Genomic DNA, 26,002 nt, shown 5'->3' on the forward strand with positions numbered 1-26,002 from the left:
CCGGCAGAGGATGAAGTTTAACAAAAGGAAAACAGCTCTAGGAATCAGCAGTATGCTACGTTCTTAGCGGACAATCCCTTCCAGATCCTCCCTGTGCTTTTAAAGGTTGTTAGGATTTAGAAAATGAACATCTATCTAGTAAGTCCTGTGCAGGCCGAAAGGCTGTTCTGTGCCCCTGCCTCCGCTGAGGTTGTCCAGTCCAAGCCTTTCACCAGTCAGCCATGCACAAGAACTGTGGTGCAGGTGCCAGGCAGGGCAGCAGCCTGGGGTTTGAGGGGTTAGATGAGGTTGCAAATGTCGTTCTAAGGGTACAGCTTCTAGGCATGGCCCATATGCTCTCACTGGGGAGGTGGTTAAAAACCTTTGATTAGAGGATACTTTTAAAAGTTGGAAAAAAAGGTATTGAGGGATGTTTTGATGAATAGCAAGCACTGATTTATAATTAGCCTTATAAATGCAGAAACTTGAAGCTTAAGCATTAGAACAGTAATGACACAATGAATGGGCAAAATTATTTTCTTTTCAGACAAGGCAACTCTTCCTCAAAACTTCTTTCCATTCTTCTTGTTCCCAGATGATTTGTATTTCTTTTAGGTTATTTTCAAGATGTTAGAGTTTAAATCAAGGATATTCATTTCCTAATAGGATAATTTTATTTTTTGATTACTAGAATGGAAGTTAAATTTAAGTGTCTAATTAGAGATATTTAACACATTTATTTTTCCTATAGAATATTTGTTAAGGCTATCTGGAAATACATGTAGACAGTGTGTACTCTGTTCCTTGAAGTAATCATTTGATATTTAATCATATTAATCTTATTAGCAACAAGGGAAAGCTATGATGAACCATAAAGCTACTTGAAGCACTACAGCCAGTTTGAAATCACTGTGAGGGGAGTCATATGTAGTTCAATTGGCTGTGATATTTGGGGAGTATTTTTGAGCTCTTGTGTTAAGAATGTAACAGCCATCACCTCCAATAACAGATGTATGATTGTTTCATATTATTAAAATAACAATATCAATATATTCAGTATTTCAACTAACATGTAAGTTAATAAATGCTTTCACTTAGAAATCAGCTTTACTTATATAAATAAGTTAGTCCTTTTTTTTAGAATATGTGATTTTATTTTTTAAGCTTTATTGCAACTATCGTTGATATATAATGTTATGTAAGTTTAAGGTATGCAATGCAGTGATTTGATACATATATGTGTTTGTAAACCACAGTTGGATTAGTTAATACATCCTTCATAATTACCACATAATTACCATTTTGTTGTCATTGTTATGGTGAGAACATTAAAGCTCTCCTCTAATTGCAACTTTCAAGTATATAGTACAGTAGTGGTAACTATAGTCACCATGCCTATATTAGATCCCCTGAACTTCCTCATCTTATAACTTGAAGTTTGTACTCTTTAACCAGCATGTCTCCATTCCTCCCCATCTGCCCCCCACCCCCAGCCCCAATCCCCTGCAACTGCCATTTTACTCTGTTTCTATGAGTTGTGTGTTTTTAGATCGCACACACAAGTGAAATCAGGGCAGTATTAGTCTTTCTCTGTCTTACTTCACTTAGCATAATGCCCTCAAGGTCCATCTGTATGGACATAAATGGTAGGATTTCCTTCTCTATTATGGCTGAATAATATTCCATAAATATACACTACCTTGTCTTTATCCAGTCATCTCTCAATGGATGCATAGGGTGTTTCCATGTCTTGGCTATTGTGAATAATGGCTGCAGTGAATATGGGAGTACAGATACCTCTTCAAGACCCTGATTTCATTTCCTTTGGATATATATCCAGAAGTGAGACTGCTAGAGCTCATGGTATTTTAATTTTTTGAGGACTCTCCATACTGTTTTCCATAGTGACTGCACAAGTGTACATTCCTACCAACAGTACCCAGGGTTCCATTTCCTCATCAGCATTTATCTCTGATCTTTTTGAAAATAGCCATCCTAACCAATGTGATGTGACAGCTCATTGTACTTTTGATTTGAATTTTCCTGTTGATTAGTGATGTCGAGCACCTTTTCATGTACTTGTTGGTCATTTTTAGGTCTCCTTTGGAGAAATAGCTATTCAAGTCCTCTGTTTGTTTTTAAATTGGATTGTTTTCTTGCTATTTAGTTGTATGAATTCCTTACATATTTCGGATATTAACCCTTTATCAGATATATGGTTTGCAAATGTTTTCTTCCTTTCTTTAGACTTCCTTTTCATTTTGTTGACCATTTCTTTTGCTGTGTATAAGCTTTTTAGTTTGATGTAGTCCCACTTGTTGATTTTCGGTTTTGTTACTTGGGTTTTTGGTGTCATAGTCAAAAAATCACTGCCAAAACTGATGTGAAGGAGCTTTCCCCCTGTTTTCTCCTAGGAATTTTACAGTTTCAGATCTTACCTTTAGGTCTTTAATTTATTTCAAGTAAATTTTTTTGAGTAGGGTAAGTTTCATTATTTTACACATGAATATCCAGTTTTCCCACCATTTTTTAAAAGCTGTTCTTTCCCCATTGAGTGTTTATGACTCCTTTGTCAAATACTGGTTAACCATACATGCAATGATTTTTTTCTGGGCTACTGATTCTGTTCCACTTGTCTATTATCTGGTTTTTGTTTTTTTTTTGCCAGTCCCATGATGCTTTGATTACCATAGCGAGAGGATTTGAGAGTGTATAGGTAAAGGGTAAGCCTTTTATGACTATAGAATAAAATAAATCAGTGAGAAAAAAGATTTTGTTTTGTTTTGTAGATTTGTAGCAAACTCATAAGTAGCTGTGTTTTCAAAAACTTCTGAAATTCAGAGGAAGGTCTTGCTTACCTCAGAGTGTGTTACCAGGGAAGAGTAAAATAAGCATAAAATGAGCTTTTCCCAAGTATGAAAGAACAGGCATTTGCTTTTCACACATATAATGTTAAGTGCAGCTTGCTTGGTAACTGTGGCTAAAGAGCATGAAGATGCATGGGCAACCATGTGGATGCCGGGATTGTTAACTAGAGGGTCTCTGAGAAAGAAAATGAAATCTGTCTTGGATTTCTTATTCATTCCAGTCCATGTCTATGGGGATGCAGCATTTGTGAAGGAATCAATTATCCATTTTTTAGTCAGAGGAGCCTTACAAATTATACATTAGCAGATTGATTTCTTAGGTTCACTGTTGGGGGACTGATAGCTTCAGGTGGGATGATGAGGAGTGCCGGGGGAAAAGAAGTTGCCACAAAGAACACTAAAAGCAGCTTTCGAAGTGACCATGAATTTATTCCTAATTGAAGAGCTGACATAATCCATACTAAGTGTATTTATTTCAAGCATTTTACATTAGGTAATTGATTATCCCATGAGGTGTACATGTTGGTAATTTTGCCTTTCCTTTAAATTTAAGAACCTGAGACCACCCGTAGTGGACTTGGATTTAGAAGGTATGTGCTTGTCCTTGCCCCCTCCTGCTTACTCAGGCTTCTTTTTTTTGTTCCATTAAGGAAACATTTTTGTATGTTCTATAGTGCCAGCTTGACATTATTGATTTTTGAACAAACTCACTTATATTGTCCAGAATTCCAAACATGTCTCCATTAAGAATAAAATTGCAGCTAATGGAAAATACAGCTGAGGCCAAATTTCTCTGGGCTTTTTTCTGTGGTTCCTTTCCCTTTTCTACATCTACTCCTGTATCCCATCTTTGCAAACACACTCCCTGACCTGTATGTATAAAATGGGCAATAGAAAAATCAGTATTGAACTAAGACAGAATCTGCACTCTGGTTTCCCTCCAGTATCCTTTTTCTTTTTGCTGTTGTTGTTGTGGTTATTGTTGTTTATTTCTAGAATATAGAAATAGCAGATTTATGTAAGGCATTTATTCGTATTTGTAAGAAGAAAATTTGTTTTTTATTTATTCTGAACCAGCTGCATGTACCATTGACAGATGTAATGTTGAAATCCTGTTATTTATTTGTTCTTTACCAAATGTTAGGAACCCTTATAGAAATTGATATGCATAGTAATGATGCTCATTGTCACTCTAGGTAAAAATATCTATTTCAGCAAGAGTGATGGCTTTAACTATTATAATTAATTTTTAATTAAACAAAAAGTTTTTAGATTCCTGAATTTGCTACATAGTTATTTAAAAATATTTACCTTTTGATTAGAAACAAAATAAATATTTGTTGTGGAAAATTAGCAAAACATAGCAAAGGATAGCCTAACTAGTAATAGTAACTCAGCACCCAGATATAACCAATGCTAATATTTTGGAGTATCTGCTTCCAGTCACATATATGCAGATACCTACAGAAATAATAGTATTTATAAACATTGGATCCTGTTTACTGAGAACTAGGGGAATTGTGAGATTTGAGAGCACAGTCTTCCAGGCCACTGAGTCTGCTGAGGACTTCTGACAGCAACTGCAGGTTCTGGGGGAGATCCACCGTTAAGTTTGATAATTAGCTAAAGGCATCACAGAACTAACTGGAAGCTATTACACTCAGAATTATGATTTATTACATGGGAAAGATATAGGTAAAAAAATCAGCTACAGGAATAACTCACTGGGCAGAGCCTGGGATGGTTCCAAATGTGAAGCTTCTATTGTTTCAGGATGTGTTACCCCCAGCATAGATGTGTGTCAAACAGGGAAGCCAGCCTTGGTGTTCAGGGTTTTTATTGGGGCTCCATTATATAGGCATGGTTGATTAGTGAGATGTCCACATGGTTGATCTCCACATCCAGGGTTGATTGATACCTTGTGACCCAAAGTCCCATCTTGAAATCACAAGGTTGGTATTTCCAGCATGAAAGACCATGAGGTGTGACAGGTCCCCTGCCTTTAACAGGCATTCCTATGAGGTATTCAGGTATGGCTTAGATTACTTGTAGAAGCCAAGGGCAAAGGCCATACCTCTCTTTCAGCAAGGCCAAATTTTTTTCTACATTATGCTTATTTTTTAAACTGAATTTTTTTTTACTCTTTTAATTTTTATCATTCGGATTTCTTTTAGAAATTAAGATAATTAAAGAAGCCTCCTGTGAAAAGCATCTTCGCAAAATAATCTTCCTTCTCCTGTTGCCTAATAGGCAATGCAAAGATTAAAGAATTATGCATGTTGCCAAATGATCATTTGGAAACTTTCTCCAAATTTGAATTCCCATCTGCCGCATAAGAGGAGTGTCTATTCTTGTAGTTCCTTGCCAAAACTAGGTACTTAAAAGATCTTTGCTGACTTTATAGGCTAAATATCTCATTGCTTTTGTTTTTATTTATTACTGAGGTAACTCTTGGTCTTGTTTATCAATAATTTATACTGTTTCTTTTATGAGTTGACTAGTTGGTTTGATTTATATGAGTGAAAAGTCCAGATTACTTCAAAAACAAAAAAAAATGTTTTAATGTTCAGTAAGCTGCAAACTTGTTTGCAATGTACATGACAAGGGGTAAATATCCATAAACTGTTGTGACCTCTCACAAATCAGTTTTAAAATTAGGGTGAAACAGTTTCTTCCTCTGGATTCATGCCTAGAACTTACAGTTTAAGACTGTGGTTTTTACTGATATATTAAGTATCTTTTCTCTCCAATTCTATTTGAAGTGACCTAAGAAATATAAAATGCTTGTGTTCTCACTTTAAAATAAGGAAGGGAGTAATATAAATAAGTAAACATGTGCTAAATACCTCATATTCTAAATGAATCAATTACTACAGTATTGATTTGGGGGAGACGTAATTCACATATGATTGATAATTCAAAGATAATCACTAATAAAATAAAAATAGAATTAACATCTAAATTCTTCTAGATACACAAGGGAAAAGAATTTGAGTAATACAGCAAAAGAATAGTAGTGAAATGGAGAAATGTAAAAATTATAAAACAATGCAGCAACTAAATGGGCCAGATATTCTGTTACTAACAGAAAAACAGGCTCAGCAGAGGATTTCTCAGCAGAAATTTTACAGGCCAGAAGGTAGTGGCATGTAGGGGAAGAACTTACAACCAAGAATCCTCTACCCAGCAAGGTTATCACTCAGAACTGTTATATATTTAGGAAACTATCTATGAACCTTATAGTAACCACATACCTAAAGCCTGTAAGAGATACACAAAAATTTTTTTAAAGGAATGCACATATAACACTTGAGGAACTACAAAAATGACCAGAAAAAAATTAATAAAATGACAATAAATACATCCCTATCAATAATTACCTTAAATGTAAATGGACTAAATGCACCAAACAGAAGACATAGGGTGCCAGAGTGAATAATGAAACAAGACCCATCTACATGCTGCCTACAAGAGACTCATTTCAGACCTAAAGACATACATAGGCTGAAAGTTAAGGGATGTGAAAAGATATTTCGTGCAAATAAAAGGGAGAATAAAGCAGGAGTAGCAGTACTTAGATAAAATATAGACAAACTAGATTTCAAAACAAAGAAAGTAATGAGAGACAAGGACATTACATAATGATCAAGGGTGTCCAACATGATACTGACGTCCAAGAAGAGTATGTAACAATTGTAAATATCTATGCACCCAACATAGAAGCACCTAAATTTATAAAACAAAATATTAACAGACTTAAGGGGAGAAAAGGACAGCAACACAATCATATTGAGGCATTTTAGCACCCCTCTTACATCACTGGATAGATCATCCAGACAAAATATATAAGGAAACAGTGGCTTTGAATGATGCATTAGACCAGATGGACTTAACAGATATATACAGAATATTCCACTCTAAAGCAGCAGGATACACATTTTTCTCAAGTATACATTGAATGTTCTCCAGAATAGGTGACATGAGGACACAAAAGGAGCCTCAGTAAATTAAAAAAGATTGAAATTGTATCAAGCATCTTTTCAGATCACAATGGTATGAAACTAGAAATTAATTACATGAAGAAAACAAACCAAAGAAAAAACCCTGACACACATGGAGGCTAAACAACATGCTTCTAGATAATCAATGAATCAATGAACAAACCAAAGAGGGAATCATACAATTCATGGAGACAAAAGAAAACAGAAACAGAAGAGTTCAAAATATGAGGGATGCCACAGAAGCAGTTCTAAGAGGGAAGTACATAGCAATACAGGAAACAAGAAACAAGAACAATCTTAAATAACCAGTCTAAACTCACAACTGAAGAAGCTAGAAAAAGAAAAACTAGTGAAACCCAAAGTTAGTAAAAGGAGGGACATGATAAAGATCAGAGAAGAAATACATAAAGTAGAGAAGAATAAAATAATAGAAAAAAATTAATGAGACCAAGAGCTGGTTCTTTGAGATGATAAACAGAATAGACAAAACCTGCAGCTAGACTTCCCAAGGAGAAAAGAAAAAAGACACAAATAAAACTGGAAATGAATAAGAAGTTACAACTGACACTACCGAAATACAGAGGTGTAAGATTTCTGTGAAAAATTATATGCCAACAAACTGACAACCTACAAGAAATGGACAAATTCCTGGAAAGTTACAATCTTCCAACACTGACCTAGGAAGAAACAGAAAATCAGAAACAAAATTGAATTGGTAATCAAAAAATTCCCAACAAACAAAAGTCTGGGACCAGATGGGTGGGACCAGATGCGTTCACAGGTGAATTCTACCAAACATTTTTAAATAAAGAGCTAATAACCCATCCTTCTAAAAGTATTCCAAAAAGTAGAAGAGGAGGGATTACTTCCAAAGTCATCTTATGAGGCCAGTGGCACTCTGGTATCAAAACCAGCCAAAGACAATACAGAAAAAAGAAAACTACAGACCAATATCCTGATAAACATAAATGTAGAAATCCTAAACAAAATATTAGCCACTGGAATTCAGAAATACATTAAAAGGTGATCCATCATGCCCAAGTGAATTTACTCCAGGAATGCAAGAATGTTCCTAAATTAATAAGTGTTACATACCACATAAACAAAACCAAGGACAAAAACCATATGATCATCTTAATAGATGCTGAAAAAGCATATGGCAAAATTCAACATCCATTCATTATAAAAACTCTCAACAGAATTGGTATAGAGGGAACATACCTCAACATAATAAAGACCATATATGAAAAACACACAGCTCATATCATACTCTGGTGAAAAGCTGAAAGCTTTTTTTCTAAGATTAGGAACAAGACAAGGATTCCCATTCTCACCACTTTTATTCAACATAGTACTGGAGGTCCTAGCCATGGCAATCAGATATGAAAAGGAGATTTAAAAAACTTCCAAATTGGTAAGGAGGAAGTAAAACAGTCACTATTTGCAGATTACATAATACTATATATAGAAAACCCTTAAGACTCCACCAAAAAACTCTTAGAACTAAGAACTGGATTCAGCAAAGTTGTAGGATACAAAATCAGTATACAGAAATCTGTTGCATTCCTGTATACTAACAATGAACTAGCAGAAAGAGGACTCAGGAAAACTGTTCCATTTACAATTGCATCAAAAACAGTAAAATACTCAGAAATGAACCTAACCAAGGAGATGGAAGACCTGTATTCTGAATAGTATAAGGCACTGATGAAAAAAATTCAAGAAGGTGAAAATAAATGGAAATCTATCCCATGCTCTTGGATAGGAAGAATTAATATCATCAAAATGGCCATCCCATCCAAAGCAATTTACAGATTCAATGCAATCCCTGCCAAAATACCAATGACATTTTCAGTGAACCAGAGCAAATAATCCTAAAATTCATATGAAACTACAAAAGACTCCAAGTAGCCAAAGCAGCCTTGAGAAAAGAGAACAAAGCTGGGGCTATCATGCTACCTGATTTCAAGCTATACTACAAACCTACAGTGATTAAATAGTGTGTTACTGGCACAGAACAGACCCATAGATCACTGGAAGAGAATAGAGAGCCAAGAAATCAACCCTGCATATGGTTAGTTCATATATGACAGAAGAGCCATGAATTTACAATGAGGAAGATGGTCTCTTCAATAAATGGTGTTGGGAAAACTGGACAGCTACATGCAAGAGAATGAAACTGGATTGCTGTCTAAGACCATACACAAACCTGAACTGGATTAATGATCTAAATATGAGACATGAAACCATAAAACTCTTAGAAGAAAACATAGGCAAAATTCTCTTCAACATGAGCATGAGCAATTTTTTCTGGACATGTCTGCCTGGGCAAGGGAAACAAAAGCAAAAATAAGCAAATGGGACTACATCAAACTAAAAACTTCTGTATAGCAAAGGGCACAATCAACAAAACAAAAAGGCAACCTACAGTATGGGAGAATATATTCATAAATAATGTATCTGATAAGGGGTTAACATCCAGAATATATAAAGAATTCATATGGCTCAGTACCAAAAAACAAATAACTCAGTTAAAAAATGGGCAGAGGACCTGAACAGTTGCTGCTGTTTTGTTCACTTTGTTTTGCTTTTTGTTTTGTTTTTCTATTCCACAAATAAGTGAAATTGTGTATTTGTATTTCTCTGCCTAGCTTATTTCACTGAGCATACAACCCTCTAAGTTTATACATGTTGCTGCATATGCAGGATTTCCTTTTTTATGGCTGAATAATATTCCACTGTGTATATGCTCACATCTTCAACCATTCATCTACTGATGGACATTTTGGTTGCTTCCATGTATTGGCTATTATAAATAATGGGCAATAAACATAAAGGTTTGTATATCTTTCTGAATCAGAAATTTTGTTTCTGTGGGTAAGTTCCTAGAAGTGGAATTACTGCGTCATATGGTATTTCTACTTTTAGTTTCCTGAGGAACCTCCTTACTGCTTTCCATAGTGGCTGCACCAATTTACATTCCTACAATCAGTGCACAAGGGTTCCTTTTTCTCAACATCCTCACCAACACTTGTTAATTCTTGTCTTTTGGATGGTGGCCATTCTAACTGGTGTGAGATGATATTTCAATATGGTTTTGATTTGCATTTCCCTGATGATTAGTGATACAGAGAATCTTTTCATGTGCCTGCTGGCTGGCTGTATTTCTTCTTTGGGAAAATGTCTGTTCAGGTCCTCTATCCATTTTTTAATTGGGTTATTTGTTTTTTGGTGTTGAGCCATATGAGTTCTTTGTGTTCTCCATTTATATTATTAATGTGAAAAATTATAATACATTGTTTAATTTTCCTGCCTTATGGCAGCTTTAGTCTTTCTGGACCAAACTTGGCTTTTCTATATATGCTGACTTTATTTAAGATTTTTCCATTTCTGTTCATGAGTGAGAGTTCTTACATATTTTTTTCTTTCTCTTAACATCCTTGTTGAGTTTAGTTATTGTAAGGCTTTCCTGGTCTGGTAAAAAAAAAAAAAGTAGAGGAACATTTCCTTTTTCTTCTGTTCTCTGGAAGAATTTGTGTACAAGTGGAATTTTTTATTCGTTGAACTATCTGTCATGAAGTTAGTATTCTAGCAAGTGGGTTTGACAATGAGTAAGAAAAATACATAGCAAGATAGATAGTGGTGAGTGCTGAAGAGGAAAAAAAACAGTGACGGAGTTACAAGATGTTAAGTTTAGATCAGGTGGCCAGAGTGTCACTGAGAAGATGGCTACCAGAAAGAGTTGATGGAAAGGCATTCCAGGCATGGGCCAACAAATGCAAAGGCTCTAAGGCAGGAGAAACAGCAAGAAGCTCCTTGTGCCTGGAGGAGAGAGAGCAGGGCTGAGAGTAGATGAGGTCAGAAGTCGAAGGGGGCCTGCAACCAGCTCAGTTAGGACTGTCAGTTCATAGTAAAAACTTTGGGTTTTATCCTGAAAGGTCAGGCCATTGGAGGGTTTTAAGCAAAGGTATGATGTTTTCTAATCAACCTGTTGCCCAGATCTCTCTTCTTGTTTGTTGAGAATAGACTTTAGACAGAGTTATGGTAAAAGTAAGTCCACTGGTTAGGCAACTGTTAGGATAATCCAGACGAGAATGGTGGTGCTTTGTACGAGGATGGCTGTTGTATGGGTGTGAACGTGGTCGAAGTCTGGATAAATTTTGTTTGAAGAGGTGATAGGGATTGCTGACAGATACATACACATTTGTTTCACAGAGTGTGAAAGGAAGAAAGGAGTCAAGAATAGCTCCAAGGTTTTTAGCCCCTGACAACTATAAGAATGTAGTCCTTAACTGAGATGGGGAAGACTTCAAGAAGGGCCCTTTGATAAGGAGCCATCAGAATCTTGGTTTCAGCTATGTTTTCATTGAGATGCCTATTAGGCATCAAGTGTGTATAAAAAATAGGCAGCTTTATTTATTTCTCTGAAATAGGGAGAGGTCTGATCTGGATATAAAAATCTAGGAGTCATCCCATGGCCCGGGGGAGAATACCAAGGGAACGAATGTAGATGCAAAAGAGAAGAGGTACAGGGACAGAACCATGAGATATAGTGATCAGGAGGTCAGGAGTATCCAGCCAAAGAGACTGAGAAAATTTTTTTTTTATTAAAGTGTCATTGATATACAATCTTATGGTAGTTTTACATAAACAACACTGTGGTTTCAACATTCACCTATATTAAATCAAGTCCCTCCACCCCCACCCCATTGCAGTCACTGTCTATCAGCATAGTAAGATGCTATAGAGTCATTACTTGACTTTTCTGTGCTGTACTGCCTTCCCCGTTACCTACCTATGTTGTGGTTGCAAATTATAGTGCCCCTTAATCCCCTTTTCCCTTCCCACCCACCCTCCCTAACTCCTCCCCTTTGGTAACTGCTAGTCTCATCTCATTGTCTGTGAGTCTGCTGCTATTTCATTCCTTCAGTTTTGCTTTGTTGTTATACTCCACAAATGAGTGAAGTCATTTGGTATTTGTCTTTCTCCACCTGCCTTATTTCACTGAGCATAGTACCCTCTAGCTCCATCCATGATGTTGCGAATGGCATGATTTCTTTCCTTTTTATGGCTGAATAATATTCCATTGTATATATGTACCACATCTTCTTTACCCATTCATCTATTGATGGATACTTAGGTTGCTTCCCTTATCTTGGCTAATGTAAATAGTGCAGCAATAAAGGTATGGGTGCATATGCCTTTTCAAATCAAGGATCTTGTTTTCATTGGGTAAATTCCTAGGAGTGCAATTACTGGGTCAAATAGTATTTCTATTTTTAGTTTTTTAAGGAACCTCCATATTGTTTTCCACAATCGTTGAATCAAATTACATTCCCACCAACAGCCTAGGAGTATTCCTGTTTCACCGCATCCTTGCTGCATTTGTTTTTTCTCATCTTTGGACGCTGGCCATCCTACTGGTGTGAGGTGATAACTCATTGTGGTTTAACTTGCGTTCTCCTGATGATTATCATTTTGGAGCGTCTTTTCATGTGCCTGTTGGCCATTTATATTTCTTCTTTGGAGAAGTGTCTGTTCAGATCCTCTGCCCATTTTTTAATTGGGTTATTTGTTTTTGGTCTGTTGAGGCTTGTGAGTTCTTTATGTATTTTGGATGTTAACCCCTTATCAGATAAATTGTTTATAAATATATTCTCTCATACTGTAGGATGCTATTTTGTTCTGATGGTGTCCTTTGCTGTACAGAAGCTTTTTAGTTTGATGTAGTCCCAATTGTTCATTTTTTATTTTGTTTCCCTTGCCCGGGGAGATGTGTTTCGGAAAAAGCTGCTCATGTTTATATTCAAGAGTTCTTTGCCTATGGTTTCTTCTGTGATTTTTATGGTTTCATGACTTACATTCAGGTCTTTGATCCATTTCGAGTTTACTTTTGAGTATGGAATTAGACAACACTCCAATTTCATTCTCTTATATGTAGTTGTCCAGTTTTTCCAGCACCAGTTGTTAAAGAGGCTGTCTTTTCTCCATAGTATATTCATAGCTCCTTTATCATATATTAATTGCCCATGTATATGTGGATTTATAATTGGGCTCTCTATTCTGTTCCTTTGATCTATGATTCTATTCTTGTGTCAGTACCAAATTGTTTTGATTACTGTGGCTTTGTAGTAGAGCTTGAAGTTAGGGAGTTTAAACCCCCAGCTTTGTTCTTCCTTCACAGGATTGCTTTGACTATTTGGAGTCTTCTTTGGTTTCATATGAATTTTAGAACTATTTGTTCTAGTTTGTTGAAGAATGCTATTGGTATTTTGATAGGGATTGCATTGAATCTGTAGATTGCTTTGGTCAGGATCTCCGTTTTGACAATATTAATTCCTTTTATTTCCATTTATTGGTGTCCTCTTAAATTTCTCTCAAGAGTGTCTTGTAGTTTTCAGAGTATAGGTCTTTCACCTCCTTGGTTAGGTTTATTCCTAGGTATTTTATTCTTTTTGATGCAATTGTAAATGGAGGTGTTTTCCTGATCTCTCTTTCTGCTAATTTGTTGTTAGTGTATAGGAATGCAACAGATTGCTGTGTATTAACTTTGTATCCTGCAACTTTGCTGAATTCAGTTATTAGTTCTAATAGTTTTCTGGTGGAGTCTTTAGGGTTTTCTATGTATAATATCATGTTGTCTGCAAACAGTGACAGTTTAACTTCTTCCTACCAGTCTAGCTGCCTTTTATTTCTTTGTGTTGTCGATTGCTGTGGCTAGGATTTCCAGTACTATGTTGAATAAAAATGGTGAGAGTGGGCATCCTTGTCTTGTTCCCAATCTTACAGGAGAAGCTTTCAGCTTTTTACCATTAATATTGATTTAGTTGTGTATTTGTTGTATATGGCCTTTATTATGTTGAGGTACTTACCCTATGTACCCATTTTGTTGAGAATTTTTATCATGAATGGATGTTGAATTTTTCAAATGCTTTTTCAGAGTCTATTGAGATGATCATGTGATTTCCGTCCTTTCTGTTGATGTGGTGTATGATACTGATTGATTTTCCAATACTGTACCATCCTCGCATCCCTGGCATATATCCCACTTGGTCATGATGGATGATCTTTTTGATGTATTTTTTAATTCATTTTGCTAATATTTTATTGAGGATTTTTGCATCTCTGTTCATCAGGGATATCGGTCTGTTTTTTTTAAAAATTTTATTCATGGCTGTGATTTATTACAGTAAATGGGTATAAAACAGTATCAGCAAAGGGTTAAGGCACATGGGGCAGGCTCTGGAGGAAGGCAGGTAGCAGCTTTAAGAGTCTTCTCTCAGCTGGCACACAGGATGTATTCAATTCATTTAGTAGCAAGTTGTTAGAGCACGTGTAGAATGTTGTCTGCCAGGGAAGATTGAGCCTAGGAGTCCAGGGACTCCACTGGGGTCAGTAATATAAGACACCCTTCCCCTAGCATATACCCAAACTCCCGACTTCGAAGAAGGAAGGCAAGGTGTTCAGCATAAACCATATTGTTTGTATAAAGAGTTTGCACAATGAGCCATTGTCAGTTCTGGGAATGGTGAGAACCATCCCCAAATCCAAGTTCTCAGATGCCAGACAACCTTGCAAATAGTCTCAAGCTGGCTGTGTTAACTCTTTTCTTCATGGGGCCTTGACATGGCTCTTCTTGATAGCTGATCAGTGACCACTGCACCACAATAGGTTGTAGGGTGTGCTGGAGCCAGTCACTTTATGAAGCCCTGCATATCCCAAGCAGGCCATAGAAGGCAGGGAGTGGTGTGGCAGGCCATTGGCCCAACCAGACACATCCTTCCACTAATGCTACCATCCTGTGCGGCACATGGCCCCATAGGGACTTCTTCCCACCTCACCCACCAAGTTACTTATGGAAGAATATGGTGTGACCCAGCCTTCTCATAGTGTTCTGCACCCCTTGGATCTGATCATTTCTCTCTGTCTTGGTGCCAGGGCAGGAGGTGGGAGGGCAGTAAAAGACCCAGACATTTGAACTGCTCCCTCTGCCTTTTCTCAGCTCCTTCAAACAGTTCACTGAGGCAGCAACAGGTGGCTTCCTGTGTCTTTAAAGGCACAACATCATATTCAGAGCCAAGTCTGACATTTGGGCAGCCAGGCATAGGTGTTGTCAATGTGCTCATGGGAGCTAAAGGAATATAGAAAGTCCTTTTCTCTCTTGCAAAATCCTGACTTCCAATTGTACTTCAAGATTCAATTTTTGCTCTAGATGGGACTTTTCCATCCAGGGGAAGGAAAGCCCCAGGGTTTATGCTTGGCATGAATGGCTGCAAAGGTGGGTGCAATTTAATATCTCCACATTTCATTCCAGACCTTAGCATTTGCATTTGTATGATGCTGTCCAATGTCAAGGTACCCTTATGAACATTATGTCACAACAACTTAGTGACTGAGGTAAGCATATCCATTGTACAGGTAAAGGAACCGAGACTACAAGTGGGCTAGTTAAAGGCACTGCTTGGAATTGAACTTCTTTTCAGACTTCATGTCCAATAGACTTCTTACTACATGATAGTCATGGATAGCAATAGATCTTTATTGACTTTTGTATCTCTGGGTAGATACAGATGCAGGGAAAATATCTGTTCTTTCCTATCCAGTGAAGTGGGCTGAATAATGGCTGAGTAATAACTCAGAGATATCCACATCCTAGTTGATGGAACCCGTAAATATGTTACCTTAATGGCAAAAGGAACCCTGCGTATGTGACTAAGTTAGGGATTTTGAGATGGGGAGATGATTCTGATTATCTGGATGTACCTGATGTAATCACAGGAGTTCCTGATAAGAGGGAGGCTGGAGGGTCAGAGTCAGAGGGAGAGACTGGAAGATGCTATAATGTGGCTCTGAAGATGGAGCATAGGACAACCAGCTAAGAAACACAGGTGGCCTCCAGAAGAAGCTAGAAAAGGCAAGGAAATACTCGTCCTATAGCCTCCAGAAGTGACATAGCCCTGCAAACAACCTCGACATTAGCCCACTAAGGTTGATTTTGCACTTGTGGCCTCTAGAGCTGTAAGATGATAAGTCAGTGTTGTTTTCAGCCGTAAGTTGGTGGTAATTTGTTACAAAAGCAGTATGAAATGAATACATCCAGTATCTCTTATTATGACAGTATCCATTTTAGCCTCTGGGTTGGCTGCCTCTCAGGGAACCACTCTGCCTTGTTCATTTTTTTTTTATTAAGGTATCATTGATATACACTATTTCAAAGGTTTCACATGAAAAAAAATGTGGTTGCTACATTCACCCATATTATCAAGTCCCCACCCATACCCCAATGCAGTCACTGTCCGTCAGTGTAGTAAGATGCCACACATTCACTATTTGCCTTCTCTGTGCTACACTGTCTTCCCTGTGACCCCTCACACCATGTGTACTAAACATAATACCCCTCAATCCCCTTCTCCCTCCCTCCCCACCCGCCCTCTGCCATGCCTTCCCTTTGGTAACTGCTAGTCCCTTCTCGGAGTCTGAGAGTCTGCTGCTGTTTTGTTCCTTCAGTTTTGCTTCGTTGTTATACTCCGCAAATGAGGGAAATCATTTGGTACTTGTCTTTCTCCAACTGGCTTATTTCACCAGCTCCATGTTGCTGCAAATGGTAAGATTTGTTTCTTTCTTAAGGCTGAATAGTATTCCATTGTGTATATGTACCACCTCTTCTTTATCCATTCATTTACTGATGGACAATTAGGTTGCTTCCATATTTTGGCTCTTGTACATAGTGCTGCAGTAATCATAGGGGTGCATGTCTTTTTGAATCTGAGAAGTTGTATTCTTTGGGTAAATTCCAAGGGGTGGAATTCCCAGGTCAAATGGTATTTCTATTTTTAGTTTTTTGAGGAACTTCCATATTGCTTTCCACAATGGTTGAACTAGCTTACAGTCCCAACAGCAGTGTAGGAGGGTTCCCCTTTCTCCACATCCTCACCAGCATTTGTTGTTCTTAGTCTTTTCGATGCTGGCCATCCTTACTGATGTGAGGTGATATCTCGTCATTTTAATTTGCATTTCCCTGATGATTAGTGATGTGGAGCATCTTTTCATGTGTCTGTTGGCTGTGTGAATTTCTCCTTTGGAGAATTGTCTCTTCATATCCTCTACCCATTTTTTAATTGAATTATTTGCTTTTAGGGTGTTGAGGCGTGTGAGTTCTTTATTTATTCTGGATGTTAATCCCTTGTCGGATATGTCATTTGTGAATATATTCTCCCATACTCTAGGATGCCTTTTTGTTTTGTTGATGGTGTCCTTTGCCATACAGAAGCTTTATTTTGATGTAGTCCCATGTGTTCATTTTTGCTTTTGTTTCTTTCGCTCTAGGAGATGCATTCAGGAAGAAGTTACTTGTGTTTATATTCAGGAGATTTTGCCTATGTTTTCTTCTAAGAGTTTTATGGTTTCATGACTTACATTCAGGTCTTTGATCCATTTTGAGTTTACTTTTTTGGGTGAGGTTAAACAGTAATCCAGTTTCATTCTCTTGCATGTAGCTGTCCAGTTTTGCCAACACCAGTTGTTGAAGAGGCTGTCATATCCCTGTTGTATGTCCATAGCTCCTTTATCATAGATTAATTGATCATATATGCTTGTGTTTATATCTGGGCTCTCTAGTCTGTTCCATTGATCTATGAATCTGTTCTTGTGCCAGTACCAAATTGTCTTGATTACTGTGGCTTTGTAGTAGAGCTTTAAGTTGGGGGAGCATAATCCCCTCAGCTTAATTCTTCCTTCCCATTATTGCTTTAGCTATTTGGGGTCTTTTGTGGTTCCATATGAATTTCAGAACTATTTGCTCTAGTTCATTAAAGAATGCTGTTGGTATTTTGGTAGGAATTGCATTGAATCTGTAGATTGCTTTAGGCAGGATGGACGTTTTGATAATGTTAATTCTTCCTATCCATGAGCACAGGATGTGTTTCCATTTATTGTTATCTTCTTTAATTTCTCTCATGAGTGGCTTGTAATTTCCAAAGTATTGGTCTTTCACTTCCTTGGTTAGGTTTATTCCTAGGTATTTTATTCTTTTTGATGCAATTGTAAATAGAATTGTTTTCATGATTTCTCTTTCAGCTAGTTCATCGTTAGTGAATAGGAATGCCACAGATTTCTGTGTATTAATTTTGTATCCTGCAACCTTGCTGAACTCAGATATTAGATCTAGTAGTTTTGGAGTGGTTTCTATAGGATTTTTTATGTACAATATCATGTCATCTGCAAACAATGACAGTTTCAACTTATTCCTTACCAATCTGGATGCCCTTTATTTCTTTGTGTTGTTTAATTGCTGTGGCGAGGACCTCCAGAACTATGTTGAATAAAAGTCGAGAGAGTGGGCATCCTTGTCTTGTTCCTGATCTTAAAGGAAAAACTTTCACCTTCTCGCTGTTAAGTACAATCTTGGCTGTGGGTTTGTCTTATTTGGCCTTTATTATGTTGAGGTACTTGCCCACTATACCCATTTTGTTGAGAGTTTTTATCATGAATGGATGTTGAATTTTGTCAAATGCTTTTTTAGTGTCTGTGGAGATGATCATGTGGTTTTTGTCCTTTTTGTTGATGTGGATGATGTTGATGGATATTCGAATATTGTACCATCCTTGCATTCCTTGAATAAATCCTACTTGATAATGGTGGATCATCTTTTTGATGTATTTTTGAATTCGGTTTGCTAATATTTTGTTGAGTATTTTTGCATCTATGTTCATCAGGGAAGTTGTTCTGTAATTTTCTTTTTTTGTGTTGTCTTTGCCTGGTTTTGGTATTAGAGTGATGCTGGCCTCATAGAATGAGTTTGGGAGTATTCCCTGTTATACTTTTTGGGAAACTTAAAGGAGGATGGGTATTAGACCTTCACTAAATGTTTGATAAAATTCAACGGTGAAGCCATCTGCTCCAGGCATTTAGTTCTTAGGTAGTTTTTTGATTACCAGTTCAATTTTGTTGCTGGTAATTGGTCTGTTCAGATTTTCTGTTTCTTTCTGGGTCAGCCTCAGAAGGTTGTATTTTTCTAGAAAGTTGTCCATTTCTTCTAGGTTATCCAGTTTGTTAGCATATAATTTTTCATTGTATTCTATAATAATTCTTTGCATTTCTGTGGTGTCCATAGTGATTTTTCCTTTCTCATTTCTGATTCTGTTTATGTGTGTAGACTTTCTTTTCTTCTTGATAAGTCTGTCTAGGGGTTTACCTATTTTGTTTATTTCCTCGATGAACCAGCTCTTGCTTTCATTGATTCTTCTATTTTATTTATTTTCACTCTCATCGTTATTATGTCCCTCCTTCTACTGACTTTGAGCCTCATTTGTACTTCTTTTTCTAGTTTCATTAATTGTGAGTATAGACTGTTCGTATGGCATTGTTCTTCTTTCCTGAGGTAGGCCTGTATTGCAATATACTTTCCTCTTAGTACAGCCTTCGCTGCATCCCACAGATTTTGTGGTGTTGAATTATTGTTGTCATTCGTCTCCATATATTGCTTGATCTTTGTTTTTATTTGATCGTTGATCCATTGGTTATTTAGGAGCATGCTGTGAAGACTCCATGTGTTTGTGGGATTTTTCATTTTCTTTGCCCAATTTATTTCTAGTTTCATATCTTTGTGGTCTGAGAAACTGGCTGGTACAATTTCAATCTTTTTGAGTTTGCTGAGGCTCTTTGTGGCCTAGTGTATGATCTATTCTTGAAAATGTTCCATCTGCTCTTTAGAACAGTGTGTATTTTGCTCCTTTTGTGTGTAGAGTTCTGTAGATGTCTGTTAGGTCCATGTGTTCTAATGTGTTATTCAGTGCCTCTGTGTCCTTACTTGTTTTCTGTCTGGTTGATCTGTCCTTTGGAGTGAGTGGAGTGTTGAAGTCTCCTAGTATGAATGTATTGCATTCTATTTCTCCTTTTATTTCTGTTAGTATTTGTTTCACATATGTAGGTGCTCCTATGTTGGGTGCATAGTTGTTTATAATGGTTATATCCTCTTGTTGGATTGACCCCTTTATCATTATGTAATGTACTTTGTCTCTTGTGACTTTCTTTGTTTTAAAGTCTATTTTGTCTGATACAAGTACTGCAACATCTGCTTTTTTCTCCCTATTAGTTGCATGAAATATCTTTTTCCATCCCTTCACTTTTAGTCTGTGTATGTCTTTGGGTTAGAAGTGAGTCTCTTGTAGGCAGCATATAGTTGGGTCATGTTTTTTTTTTATCTATTCAATGACTCTTTGTCTTTTGATTGGTGCATTCAGACCATTTACATTTAGGGTGATTATTGATAAGTATGTACTTATTGCCATTGCAGGCTTTAGATTCCTGGTTACCAAAGGCTCAAGGTTAACTTCCTTACTATCTAAGAGTCTAACGTAACTCACTTAAAAAGGTTCTTTTTTTCTCCTCCTTTTTCTTCTTCCTCCATTCTTTATTAGGTATCATATTCTGTACTCTTTGTCTACCCCTTGACTGACTTTGGGGGCAGTTGATTAACTTTTGTATTTGCTTAGTAATTAACTGTTCTACTTTCTTTACTGTTGTCTTATTACCTCTGGTGACAGCTATTAAACTTTAAGAACATTTCCATCTATAGCAGTCCCTCCAAAATACACTGTAGAGGTGGTTTGTGGGATGTAAATTCTCTCAGCTTTTGCTTATATGAAAATTGTTTAATACTTCCTTCAAATTTAAATGATTATCTTTCTGAGTAGAGTATTTTGGTTAAAGGCCCTTCTGCTTCATTGCATTAAATATATCTTGCCACTCCCTCTGACCTGTAAGGTTCCTGCTGAGAAGTCTGATGATAGCCTGATGGGCTTTAGTTTGTATGTGGTCTTATTTCTCTCTGGCTGCTTTTAGTAGTCTGTCCTTAACCTTGATCTTTGCCATTTTAATTATCATATGTCTTGGTGTTGTCTTCCTTGGATCCCTTTTGTTGTAAGATCTGTGTACCTCGATGGCCTGAGAGACTATCTCCTTCCCAAGATTAGGGAAGTTTTCAGCAATTACCTCCTCAGAAACACTTTCTATCCCTTTTTCTCTCCTCTTCTTCTTCTGGTACCCCTAGAATACGAATATTGTTCCGTTTAGATTGGTCACACAGTTCCCTCAATATTCTTTCATTCTTAGAGATCCTTTTTTCTCACTGTGCCTCAGCTTCTTTGTATTCCTCTTCTCTAATTTCTATTTCATTTATCATCTCCTCCACCATGTCTAATCTGCTTTTAAAACCTTCCACTGTATGTTTCATTTCTGATACTGTGTTCCATAATGATTGGATCCCCAACCGGAATTCATTCCTGAGTTCTTGAATATTTTTCTGTACCTCCATGAGCATATTTATTATTTTTATTTTGAAATCTCTTTCAGGAAGATTCATGAGATCAGTTTCATTTGATTCTTTCTCTGGTGTAGATATGATTTTGCTTTGAGCCAGGTTCCTTTGACGTTTCATATTTGTACGTGGCGCCCTCTAGTGCCCATAAGCTCTACTTGCTGGAGCTACTCAGCCCCTGGAGCAATGTCAGGGGTTCCAGGGGAGTGGTGTTGGTGCCTGGGGTTAGGAAAAAGCTGTTTCCTGCTTCCTGGCTGCTATACCTGTCTCCACTGCCAGAACCAGTGGGCCAAGCACACAGGTATAAGCCTCTATGCTTTGCATTTGTAGCTGATGTAGGAGGGACTTCCCTCTAGCTAACCTGATGCCAGGGCAGGGTTTGCTGGTTTGTGGAACCACCTGTGGGCTAGCCGGGAGGAAGGCGTAGCAGGCTGTGTTTCATGGAGGGGGGCCTTGGAGCTGCATAGCCAGCCAGTGGGCTGGAGAGCCTGAAAATCATGAATGTTCCCAACCTGCTGAGCAGAGTACACCCAGACAATTTTGTCTACCTGTCCTTTCTCCTGAGCAGTAAGCTCTGGGCAATCCTTGCCCCTTTAGCAATCCTCTTGCTGTTAAGAAGTCTCTCAGACTGCCCACCTTTCTTTTGTCCCAGAGTAGCCGGATATGGATCCCTTTTTTCCACAAGCTGCTGGAATCTCAGTCTGTCCAGGTATTCTGCATGTCTTAGCTTTCCAACCCCCCTAATCACCAGAGCACCATGCAATGTAAGTTTGTGCTCCCAGAGCAGATCTCTTGAGCTAGGTGTTCAGCAGTCCAAGGCCTCTGCTCCCTCCCCGCTCCATTTCTCTTCCTCCCGCCAGTGAGCTGGGTGGAGGAAGAGCTTGGGTCCCACTGGGCCACGGCTTTGGTATGTTATCCTGTTCATGAGGTCTGTTCTTTTGTCCATGTGTGTGCAGTCTGGCGCAGCCCTCTTTCCTGTTGCCCTCTCAAGATTAGTTGTATTAATTATATTTTCGTATTATATGCAATTTTAGGAGGAGGCGTCTGTCTCACCTCTTAATGCCGCCATCTTTAATCCAGGATTCTGTTCTTTTTTGAATTGTCTTTAGTTTTGGTATTAGAGTGATGCTTGCCTCATAGAATGAGTTTGGAAGTATTCCCTCCTCTTCTACTTTTTTGAATACTTTAAGAAGGATTGGTATTAGCTCTTCTTTTAATGTTTGATAAAATTCATCCATGAAGCTATCTGTTCTAGGGATTTTATTCTAATGTAGTTGTTTGATTACCTATTTGATTTCATTGCTGGTAATTGGGGGTCTGTTCAGATTTTCTGTTTCTACCTGGGTCAGTCTTCGGAGGTTGTATTTTTGTAGAAAATTGTCCATTTCTTTTAGGTTGTCCAATTTGTTGACATATAATTTTTCACTGTATTGTCCAATAATTCTTTATATTTCCATGGTGTCCATTTTGATTTTTCCTTTCTCATTTCTGAATCTGTTTATGTGTGTAGAACCTCTATTTTCTTGATAAGTCTGGCTAGGGGTTTGTCTATTTTGTTTATTTTCTGGAAGATCCAGCTCCTGGCTTCATTAATTCTTTCTATTGTTTTATTCTTCTTAATTTTATTTTTTTCTGCTCTAATCTTTATTGTATCCCTCCCTCTACTGACTTTGGGCCTCATTTGTTCTTCTTTTTCTAGTTTAATATTTGTGAGTTCAGACTGTTCATTTGGGATTGTTCTTGTTTCTTAAGGTAAGCCTGTATTGCTATATACTTTCCTCTTAGTACTGCCTTCATTGCATCTCACAGGTTTTGGGCTGTTGAGTTGTTATTTTCATTTGTCTCTATATATTGCTTGATGTCTGTTTCTATTTGGTTCTTGATCCATTGACTATTTAGGAACATGTTGTTAAGTCTTCATGTGTTTGTAGACCTTTTTGTTTTCTTTGAGCAATTTATTTCTAGTTTCATACCTTTGTGGTCTGAGAAGCTGGTTGGTACAATTTCAATCTTTTTTAATTTGCTGAGGCTCTTTTTATGGTGATGTATTCTTGAAATTGTTCCATGTGCACTTGAGAAGAATGTGTATCCTGCTGCTTTTAGGTGGAATGTTCTGTAGATGTCTGTTAGGTCCATGTGTTCTAATGTGTTGTTCAGTGCCTGTCTCCTTATTTTCTGTTTGGTTGATCTGTCTTTTTGTGTGAATGTTGTTAAAGTCTTCTAAAATAAATGCATTGCATTCTGTTTCCCCCTTTAATTCTGTTAGTATTTGTTTCACATATGTAGGTGCTCCTTGTTCAGTACATAGATATTTATAATGGTTACATACTCTTGTTGGACTGCCCCTTTATCATTATGTAATGTCCTTCTTTGTCTCTTGTTACTTTGTCTTGGAGTCTGTTTTGTCTGATACAAGTACTACTGCTCCTACTTATTTCTCCCAATTATTTGCATGAAGTACCTTTTCCCATCCCTTCACTTTTAGTCTGTGTATTTCTTGGGTTTGAAGTGAGTCTTTTCTAGGCAGCATATAGATGGATCTTGTTTTTTATCTATTCTGTAACCCTATGTCTTTTGATTGGTGCCTTCAGAGATTGAGAAATTTAAAAGAAAAGCCAGACAAGTATGGTATCTTGAAAGCAAATGTAAGAAGGAGTGGGTTATCAGCAGTGTTATATGCTCCTATTAGGTAAGTTAGATTTGAACAATGATCTTTATGATTAACAGTGTGGGGATCATTTCATTTTAAAATTTATGTGAAAGCATAAAAATCCTTCAGAAAAGCCAAGGAAAGTATGAAGAATTGTAACTGGATTTTGGCTTCCCTAATTATCAGATCATACCATGTACATCTCCTATAATTAAATTAATGTTGAATGATAGAGCAGTGGACAAAGAGATCAGAACTGAAAACCCAGAACTTCTCTCACTGAGTATAGATGCTATATGAGAAACAGTTCTTTTTAGAAGAAGAAGGATTAGTTATTTAATAAGTGGGGCTAGCTCAACTGGCTATCCATTTAAAAGAAAATAAAATGAATCCTGAAAGTATTAAAGACTTAAATGTTAGAAATAAAGCCACAACCATCTTACAAATATAGGAGACCACATATACAGTGTCAGGATGAGGTACCAAGACCTCATAACCTAAAAATAGAACAGAAAATTGATGAGAAAACAACAAATATATTAGTAGAAAAATGAGTAATAGATGTGAACAGGCAGTTTAAAGAAGAGTAAATTAAATTCCACCCAACTTAAGAAAAATGCTTAGTTTTATTAGTAGTCAGGGAAATAAATAATTGAATATTGATCATTGGCAAAAAAATAAAAGTCTTGCTAATAGAGATGTGAGGTAAAGAGGATTCTCATATCTCATAAGTATGATTTTTTTGTTCCCCTCATACTGCTAATGTGGTGGTAGAAATGGATTCTACTCAGGAAGAAACACATTTTAATTAAAAGTTCAGTTTGTTTATGCCTAGAATACCACTGTGTGGCAGTTCTAGACATCTCACACAAACCCTTGAGGCCTTGTCTTCCTTAGTGTGAGATGGACATAATGATCCTGCACTGATAGCTTTCCACTGAGGTTGTTAGGATAAGCTAATGTACATGCCATATGGTCTTTGGAAATGATGCAGTATGATTCAGAGAATATCAGCACAGGCTATGAGCTTTTTAGTACCAAAGCCCAAAACGAATTACGCACATTTTGTCATGTACCCGGGAAGAGAATATACTTCTGATAGTAAGCTGTTTTAAAGAAGACCTTGTAAAGAAGGATTGACTTCAGCAGTGGGCCCAGTTTTGTAGGCCTGGAACAGCAGTAAAACTTCCTGCCCTGATGAAAACTTCCTGTGATCTGTGTGCTTAGTCACGGAATAGCCACCAGGCCCCATGGCTGTTGTGCACTTGGCATGCCTTAGTGCAGCTGAGGAACTGAAGGTTTAATTATGTGTAATTTTAACTAACTGAACTTTCTATAGATACATGTGGATGGTACTGTATTGGACAATTTGGGTATCTTCACACTCATCAGGTTACCTGTACCTATTAAATTTTAACTTGAGGTGGTTATACCTAAATGCCTATGAAATTACAGTCAGAGGTATGTGGGGTTTATATTTGCCAAGAGTAAAATGGATATTAAAATACTGTTTGATTAACAAAGATCAGAATAAGGAAAGTGTTAACAAAGATATTCAAGGAGGAAAGCATTTGTCCCAAGAAGACTTTAGGAGCTGAACATGAGGACTTCTCAGCCGGAGGGCCAGACATGCCAGCCCCAGTGCCTTCCCTGTTCTGCTTTTTTTTTTACTTTGGCATGTTCTTTGCTGCCCATCCAGCATTCCCTTTGCAGAACACCTCTTCACTGCTCAGGGCCTGAGTCCTGACTCTGCTCTTTCTCTATGGTGACTCTCAGCCATGGGCTTTAGTTTATTCTCTTGTAAAATGGATCAAATATCTGCCTTCATGGTCCTTTCCTCTTCTAACATTCTAGGAACTTTTACAGAGGTAGCCTGGTTTTCAGAGCATGGCACCAGGAGTGTGTGGTGTGTGATCAAGATGAGAAAGGGTTCTGTGGCCAGCTGCCTCAGCCTGTAACACAGGAATCTCACTCGGCAGCATCAGTCAGTGGGGAGCCTTTCCAAGGTCTGGGTGTCTGGTCTCACCTGACCTTTGCTTACTAGTGCTGAGATGTTTTCTGTTGATGAACATCAATTTTGAGTATTTCCATTTATTCTTATCAATAAGCCAAATTATTTTAAGGTTAGATAGCTTAAAAAACAAATTTGCAGGCTGATGTTGTAGCTAATGAAGGCTTACTTCTCTTT

The 26,002-nt window shown here is 37.4% G+C and overlaps 1 protein-coding gene across 2 annotated transcripts in view; it reads left to right on the forward strand.

Moving 5' to 3' along the window:
- The window catches only part of VPS41 (VPS41 subunit of HOPS complex), a 187,448-nt gene that overhangs the window by 63,187 nt on the left and 98,259 nt on the right, over positions 1-26,002 (forward strand). The window lies entirely within an intron of this gene.

This window comes from Manis pentadactyla, chromosome 7, assembly GCF_030020395.1.
Source record: "Manis pentadactyla isolate mManPen7 chromosome 7, mManPen7.hap1, whole genome shotgun sequence".
Taxonomy (NCBI): Eukaryota; Metazoa; Chordata; class Mammalia; order Pholidota; family Manidae; genus Manis; species Manis pentadactyla.